At 41.0% G+C, this 7,860-nt stretch overlaps 1 pseudogene; it reads left to right on the forward strand.

Annotated features, from left to right (window-relative positions):
- The first annotated feature begins 6,606 nt into the window (after positions 1 to 6,606).
- Positions 6,607 to 7,321, forward strand: LOC129543361 (small ribosomal subunit protein uS3 pseudogene; annotated as a pseudogene).
- The last annotated feature ends 539 nt before the right edge of the window (positions 7,322 to 7,860 follow it).

Consider the following 7,860-nt stretch of genomic DNA (forward strand, 5'->3'; position numbering starts at 1 on the left):
TGTATCCAAAATGTGTTTATTGGGATGTTTTTCCATTCATCCTGATACAGGGTACTTTAAGTGCTGCTTCCATCTGAAGAAGCATCCTTCTGTAAGCCTTGCTTTTCCTCCTATAGGCTGGCAGAGGGCAATAGAGCAGCCAAACTATGATTTGTGCATGGCTAAAGATAGTGGTGATTTTATAGCATCCTGGGCATTTCATGTGAAATACACAAAATCCATGAAATACAAACTGGGGCTCTACACCAGGCACTTCTTGTGTTTCCTCTTCTCCACATCTGGAGAGAGATGAAGGTGATTCTTTGTGAAAGTCATGTTCTCCTGGGGAGGTCGTCACTGCCAGAAAGTCTGTATTTTCTTTCATGTGCTTTCATATGCCTTTTATTGCTACTTTCTTTCTCTGACTTATTGCACTGACTAGGACTTCCTGTGTTACACTGAATAGGAGTGATGAGAGGACATCTTTGCTTTGTTCCTGATATTAGGGGAAAGCATTCAGTATTTCACCATTAAACATTACATTAACTGTAGGTATTTTGTAGATGGCCTTTATCAAATTAAGGAAATTTCCTTCTATTTCTATATCGCTGAGAGTTTTTAATCATGAATGGATGCTGGATGACTTCAAATGCTTTTTCTGCATTGTTGGATATACTCGTGTCATTTTTTCTCTTTAGTTTTTTGATATGGTGAATTACACTGATTGATTTTTATATTTGGAGTCAGTCATGCATGTCTAAGATAAATCCCACTTGGTCATGGAGTAGTAGTCTTTTTATATATTTCTAGATTTGATTTTCTAGTTGTTTTTTTTGTTGTTGTTGCTGTTTCAAGATTTTTGTGTACTGTTCATGAGGTATAGTGGTCTATAATTTTCTCTCCTTGTACTGTCTTTGTCTAGTTTTTTGGTATCAAGGCAATTCTAGCCTCATAAAATGGGTTGGGAAGTGTTCCTTTCCCTTCCCTTCTGTATGCTGGAAGAGATTGTATAGAAATAGTGCTATTTGTTTTTTTAAAGTTTGATAGAATTTACCAGTGAAGTCATTGGACCCGGAAGTTTGTTTGTTTTTAAGGTTTTTACCTGTGGATTCCATTTCTTTAATACATATGTTACCTATTTCTTCTTTGGGTAAGTTTTGGAATTTTGTGGCTTTTAAGGAATTGGTCCATTTCACCTAAGTTATTGAATTTATGTGCATAAGGTTGTTTAGAGTACTTATTTTTTAACATCTCTGAGGTGTTTAATGACATCAGTAATTTGTGTCTTTTCTATTTTTTAATTGTTATTAATAGTATTTTGATTTCATTGATCTTTTCAAAGAACCAGCTTTTGGTTTTATTGATTTTCTTTATCATTTTTCAGTTTTAAGTGGCTTTTTCTCTCTCTTTATTATTTCCTTCCTTCCACCTTCATTTGGCTTACTTTGCTTTTCTTGGTTTCTTAAGATGGATGCTTAGTCTGTTGATTTAAGGCCTTTCTTCTTTTCTAATATAAGCTAATTTATCATGCTATTAATTTCCCTTTAAGAACTGATTTAACTTCATCCCACAAAATTTTATGTGTTGTGCTTCATTTTTGTTCAAAAATATTTTATAAGATGCATGCATCCCAATGTTCATTGCAGCATTATTTACAATAGCCAAGACACAGAAACACCTAGATAACCATTGATAGATTAATGAATAAAGAGGATATGGAATACTCAGTCATAAGAAAGAATGAAATAATGTCATTTGCAGAAGCAAGGATGAACCTAGAGATTATCATAATAAGTTCACTAAGTAAGGCAGAGAAAGACAAATATCATATGGTATTGCTTATATGTGGCATCTTAACAAAAAAAAAAGATAGAAATGAACACATTTATAAAACAGAAAGAGACTCACAGACATAGAAAACTAATTTATGGCTACCAAAAGGAAAGGGAGGAGGGATGAATTAGGAGGTTGGCATTAACATATATACACTACTATACATAAAATAGCTCCTCTCCACATTCAAGGTCAGGAGGGGCGGCCTTGAGGACATACCCCTCGTCCAAGGTAAGGTACAGCAGCTGCACTTTGCTGGAGCAGCTGTGGAGATACTCCACGACCAAAGTAAGTGAAACCCAAATAAGAGGGTAGGTATTGGGAGGGGTCATTAGAGGGCAGATACATTGAAATCATAATCACAAAAAACTAGTTGATCTGATCATATGGACCACAGTCCTGTCTAACTCAATGAAGCTAAGCCATGCCGTGTGGGGCCACCCAAGACGGACGGGTCATGGTGGAGAGGTCTCACAGAATGTGGTCCACTGGAGAAGGGAATGGCAAACCACTTCAGTATACTTGCCTTGAGAACCCCATGAACAGTATCAAAAGGCAAAATGATAGGATAGTGAATGAGGAATTCCCTAGGTCGGTAGGTACCCAGTATGCTACTGGAGATCAGTGGAGAAATAACTCCAGAAAGAATGAAGGGATGGAGCCAAAGCAAAACCAATACCCAGTTGTGGATGTGACTGGTGCTAGAAGCAAGGTCTGATGCTGTAAGAGCAATATTGCATAGGAACCTGGAATGTTAGGTCCATGAATCAAGGCAAATTGGAAGTGGTCAAACAGGAGATGGCAAGAGTGAACATCGACATTCTAGGAATCAGTGAACTAAAATGGACTGGAATGGGTGAATTTAACTCAGATGACCATTATATCTATCACTGTGGGCATGAATCCCTTAGAAGAAATGGAGTAGCCATCATGGTCAACAAAGGAGTCCGAAATGCAGTACTTGGATGCAATCTTAAAAACGACAGAATGATTTCTGTTCGTTTCCAAGGCAAACCATATTACAGTAATCCAAGTCTATGCCCCAACCAGTAATGCTGAAGAAGCTGAAGTTGAACAGTTCTATGAAGACCTACAAGACCTTTTAGAACTAACACCCCAAAAAGATGTCCTTTTCATTATAGGGGACTGGAATGCAAAAGTAGGAAGTCAAGAAACACCTGGAGTAACAGGCAAATTTTGCCTTGGAGCACGAAATGAAGCAGGGCAAAGGCTAATAGAGTTTTGCCAAGAGAATGCACTGGTCATAGCAAACACCCTCTTCCAACAACACAAGAGAAGACTCTACACATGGACATCGCCAGATGGTCAACACTGAAATCAGATTGATTATATTCTTTGCAGCCAAAGATGGAGAAGCTGTATACAGTTAGCAAAAACAAGACCAGGAGCTGACTGTGGCTCAGATCATGAACTCCTTATTGCCAAATTCAGACTTAAATTGAAGAAAGTAGGGAAAACCACTAGACCATTCAGATATGACCTAAATCAAATCCCTTATGATTATACAGTGGAAGTGAGAAATAGATTTAAGGGTCTAGATCTGATAGATAGAGTGCCTGATGAACTCTGGACGGAGGTTCGTGGCATTGTACAGGAGACAGGGACCAGGACCATCCCCATGGAAAAGAAATGCAAAAAAGCAAAATGGCTGTCTGAGGAGGCCTTACAAATAGCTGGGAAAAGAAGAGAAGCGAAAAGTAAAGGAGAAAAGGAAAGATATAAGCATCTGAATGCAGAGTTCCAAAGAATAGCAAGGAGAGATAAGAAAGCCTTCCTCAGTGATCAATGCAAAGAAATAGAGGAAAACAACAGAAGGAAAAACAAGAGATCTTTTCAAGAAAATTAGAGATATCAAGGGAACATTTCATGTAAAGATGGGCTCGATAAAGGACAGAAATGGTATGGACCTAACAGAAGCAGAAGATATTAAGAAGAGGTGGCAAGAATACACAGAAGAACTGTACAAAAAAGATCTTCATGACCAAGATAATCATGATGGCGTGATCACTCACCTGGAACCAGACATCTTGGAATGTGAAGTCAAGTGGGCCTTAGAGAGTATCACGATGAACAAAGCTAGTGGAGGTGATGGAATTCCAACTGAGCTATTTCAAATCCTGAAAGATGATGCTATGAAAGTGCTGCACTCAATATGCCAGCAAATTTGGAAAACTCAGCAGTGGCCACAGGACTGGAAAAGGTCAGTCTTCATTCCAATCCCAAAGAAAGGGAATGCCAAAGAATGCTCAAACTACCGCACAATTGCACTCATCTCACACGCTAGTAAAGTCATGCTCAAAATTCTCCAAGCTAGGCTTCAGCAATATGTGAATCATGAACTTCCAGATGTTCAAGCAGGTTTTAGAAAAGGCAGAGGCACCAGAGATCAAATTGCCAGCATCCGCTGGATCATGGAGAAAGCAAGAGAGTTCCAGAAAAACATCTGTTTCCGCTTCATTGACTATGCCAAAGCCTTTGACTGTGTGGATCAAAATAAACTGTGGAACATTCTGAAAGAGATGGGAATACCAGACCACCTGACCTCCTCTTGAGAAACCTGTATGCAGGTCAGGAAGCAACAGTTAGAACTGGCCATGGAACAACAGACTGGTTCCAAATAGGAAAAGGAGTATGTCAAGGTTGTATATTGTCACCCTGCTTATTTAACTTATATGCAGAGTACATCATGAGGAATGCTGGGCTGGAAGAAGCACAAGCTGGAATCAAGTTTGCCCGGAGAAATATCAATAACCTCAGATATGCAGATGACACCACCCTTATGGCAGAAAGTGAAGAGGAACTCAAAGGCCTCTTGATGAAAGTGAAAGAGGAGAGTGAAAAGGTTGGCTTGAAGCTCAACATTCAGAAAATGAAGATCATGGCATCTGGTCCCATCACTTCTTGGGAAATAGATGGGGACACAGTGGAAACAGTGTCAGATTTTATTTTTGGGGGCTCCAAAATCACTGCGGATGCTGATTGCAGCCATGAAATTAAAAGACACTTATTCCTTGGAAGGAAAGTTATGACCAGCCTAGATAGCATATTAAAAAGCAGAGACGTTATTTTGCCAACAAAGGTCCGTCTAGTCAAGTCTATGGTTTTTCCCGTGGTCATGTATGGATGTGAGAGTTGGACTGTGAAGAAGGCTGATCGCCGAAGAATTGATGCTTTTGAACTGTGGTGCTGAAGAAGACTCTTGAGAGTCCCTTGGACTGCAAGGAGATCCAACCAGTCCATTCTAGAGATCAGTCCTGGGTGTTCATTGGAAGGACTGATGCTAAAGCTGAAACTCCAATACTTTGGCCACCTCATGCGACGAGTTGACTCACTGGAAAAGACTCTGATGCTGGGAGCGATTGGGGGTAGGAGGAGATGCGGACAACAGAGAATGAGATGGCTGGATGGCATCACCGACTCGATGGACATGAGTTTGAGTGAACTCCAGGAGTTGGTGATGGACAGGGAGGCCTGGCGTGCTGTGGTTCATGGGGTCACTAAGAGTCGGACACGACTGAGCGACTGAACTAACTAATTATACATAAAATAGATAACCAACAAGGACCTACTCGATAGCACAGGGAACTATATTCAGTATCTTGTAATAACCTATAAGGGAAAAGAATCTGAAAAAGAATATAGTTGCTACCTCCCCAAGTCGCCTTCCGTTAGACCACTATTGCCTCAGCTTCTCCTTCAGGAAACAGCAAACCTTCCTTTAATTTAGTGACTAAAGAGTTAATATTTGGCCCATTAGGAAACCTACCAGACTGAGCTCCAGTGCTGTGATTGAAGACTATTCTGATTGGTCAAGGCCAGTGCCTACCGGTCATTAAATATTTGAAACATCATCTGTGCCGGTACCTTATGTTTGTACAGCATTTTTAGCTTATGAAAGATATTTACATATATTATCTTAGTTAAGTTTCATGCCTACTCCAGACCATCAGTAGGAATTGTTATAGACATCATAAAATATTTTAATTATAAAATTAACACATATGAGTGTAGAAAATGAATTATTATTTGGGGACTCTCTGCTTGGAAAAATTATCACTTACCCAAGATCACATGGTTATAGGAGTTGGGATCTAAACTCCTAAAGCTTGGAGAACAGTCATATCTTATATGCTTGGGTTGAGGGAAGATGATTTCTCTCAACACTAGATAGATATCCAAAGGCAATTCCAGGAAGAAGGCACCAAGCTTGTACTGAGGGAAAAGTGGGGCGTGGTTCACAGAGTGGAAGAGCAGGGATATTTTACTAAGGAACAGTGTGAAATGTGGCCCAAAGTGTAGTAAAAGATCATATTTCCATGATCATTTCAGGACACCCACTGTGTAGGGGTTGGAACTGAAATTCTCCAATGCAGATTCACAAAGAGCGCCCAAGGCAAAGCCTACTTTGCTTGCTCAATTCTGGAGTGCTGTTGAGGGTGACAGGAAACTGGCATTCTGAAGCTGCTGAAGCTGAATTACATTTATTCGGTCATTTTTCCTCTGTCACACTTGGGTCCCTCTAGATTGAGCAGTTGATAAGAAAGCAAGTGAAGAAGTCTGAAATATTATTCACAGCTCCTCAGTGGCTGTTACCAAGTTCACAGAGGCTTATCCCAGGAGAGAATGGTGCTCTAGATGACCATAGTCCTAAAGTTCTTTGCGTGTTTGTGTTCTGTCTGTCTGCAATAGCAATGGGACCGATTTCCTCACATCATACTCCTTAGATCATTTAACAGCAGCATTGGGCCATTCCTTAAGATGGTGCCGGGTGGCAAGATGGCGGTGCCAGTGTCCAAGAGGTCCCTGATGGCGTCCTCAAGGCTGAACTGGACAAGCCTCTCATTTGGGTACTGGCCAAAGATGACGCCTCTGTTGAAGCCCAACTTCAACCAACCAGGACAGAAATCATTATCTTGGTCCCCTGGACACAGAATGTTATTGGTGAGAAGGGTCAGCGGATTCAGGAATTAACTGCTGTGGTTCAGAAGAGATTTCACTTCCCTGAGGGCCATGTAGAACTTTACGGGGGAAAGGCAGACAGGAGAGCTCCGTGAGCCATTGCCCCTGTGGAGTCTGCAGCACACACTTATAGGAGGGCTTGCTGGAGTGTGCTATGGGTCATCATGAAGAGTGGGGCCAAGGCTGCTAGGTTGCAGGGCCTGGGAAACTCTGAGGACAGAAGGTTAAATCCATGAAGTTATGGATGGACTGATGATCCACAATGGAGACCCTCTTAACTCCTACGCAGATACCACCTGGTGCCATATGCTGCTCAGACAGGGTGTGCTGGACATCAAAGTGAAGATCATGCTGCCTTGAGACCCACGTCATAAGAGGGACCCTTAAGAAGCCCCTGCCTGACTGCTGAGCATTGTGGAACCCATAGATGAGACACTGCCCACCATTACCATCCCCACTCCAAGAGAAGGGAGGGAAGCCATGGATGCCTGCTGTGCCCACAAGTACCCACAGCATAACACGGTCATAACATGGTCTCTTCAGCAGCTGGATCTGGAGTCTGGATGTTGCTCTATAATAAAATCTTTTTTCTTTTTTTTTAAAGTAGGGTTTGGGAATTCCCTGTCTGCCCAGTTATTAGGACTCTGTGCTTTCACTGCCCAGGGGCAGATTCAGTCCCTGGTGGAGGAACTAAGATCTCACAAGCTGCATGGTGTGGGGGAAAAAAAAAGTAGGGTTGCCCCCAGGTTTCATGGAGCCTGAATCTTATATTATACAATACAATTTGGCGCCTCTTAAAAAAAGAAAACACAATTACAAACAGAAAATTAGCTATAGAACTTTATAAAGAACTCTACAAGTGAAGGTCTAGGAGCTTTAACTTTATTAGCATCCCAGTGCTTAACAGATCTTATAAAAAGAGGGGGGATTATTTAATTAAATAGCATAGGAGGATTTTTCACTTCTGTTTAACAGTAATTTTTTAAATTTGCTAAAAGAAAGGGAAACTACCCAAGAAATAGCAGAGGAGCTTTTATTTTTTTGTTTGTTTGTTTCATGGACCTGTGC

This window comes from Moschus berezovskii, chromosome 23 (genome assembly GCF_049115385.1).
Source record: "Moschus berezovskii isolate FMDL1 chromosome 23, NW_MosBer_1.0, whole genome shotgun sequence".
Taxonomy (NCBI): Eukaryota; Metazoa; Chordata; class Mammalia; order Artiodactyla; family Moschidae; genus Moschus; species Moschus berezovskii.